A 1,063-nucleotide genomic window follows, 5' to 3' on the forward strand; every position below is an offset into this window, starting at 1 on the left:
GTGTCTTACAACTGCTCGTGTGCTTCTGGTGCCGACCGGCCGCCCATTATAGAAACCAGACAATCTTCTGTTCCGTTGCAATCAATGGGGATGAAAGACAAGCAATCCCAACAAGGTATGTACAATTCAGAGCGCCAGTCCCACACTGGACAACTCGTCCAAAACCCCCTCCAGTGTGATGGAACGAGGCGTTCCAAACTGTGCTATCGAGTTCTTATGCGAGCACATCATTAAAGGTTGCTTTGAATGCTCGAGTACATAGATTGGTGTAAAATTATCCATGATTGTGGAACCACAGGAATAGTTAAACACACTTGAAATTTTATTTTATCTCAGGTTGGAACAATCCTGCATGGCAATATGGTGCAACAGTTGAAAAATAGTTCAAGTGGGGATCAGGGGAGATTGAAACAGAGTGTTTCCAATAGTTGAGGGGCCAAGAACGAGCAGCCATCGGCGCAAGATTAAATGTTGCGTTTGGAATAAAGGGCAACAGATATTTCTTTGCAGTAATAGAACCATAGAATAGAATCATAGAAAAGATACAGCACAGAATGGGGCCATTCGGCCCATCGTGTCCGCGCCGGCTCGAAGAACAACCAGGTGCCCATTCTGATCCCACCTTCCAGCACCCGGTCCGTTGCCCTGCAGCTTACACCACTTTAGGCGCATCTCAAGGTACTTTTTAAAATATGAGGGTCCCTGCCTCTACCATCAATTCTGGCAGCGAATTCCATGCACCCACCACCCTCTGGTTAAAAAGGTGTTTCCTCATGTCCCCCTCTTATCATTCCACCAATCAGCTTCAAACAATGTCCTCCATTTCTTGAACTCTCCGCTAGGGGAAACAGGAACTTCCTGTCTGCACTGGAAGACCCCTCATAATTTGGATCACCTCAATCAAATCTCCCCTCAGCCTCCTCTGCTCCAAGGAAAGCAACCCCAGCCTATCCAATCTCTCCTCGTAGCTGCAATTTTCAAGCCCTGCCAACACTATTGTAAAATCTTCTCTGCACTCTCTCCAGAACAATTATATCCTTCCTGTAATGTGGTGACCAGAACT

Source organism: Heptranchias perlo, unplaced genomic scaffold (genome assembly GCF_035084215.1).
Source record: "Heptranchias perlo isolate sHepPer1 unplaced genomic scaffold, sHepPer1.hap1 HAP1_SCAFFOLD_97, whole genome shotgun sequence".
In the NCBI taxonomy this organism is placed as follows: Eukaryota; Metazoa; Chordata; class Chondrichthyes; order Hexanchiformes; family Hexanchidae; genus Heptranchias; species Heptranchias perlo.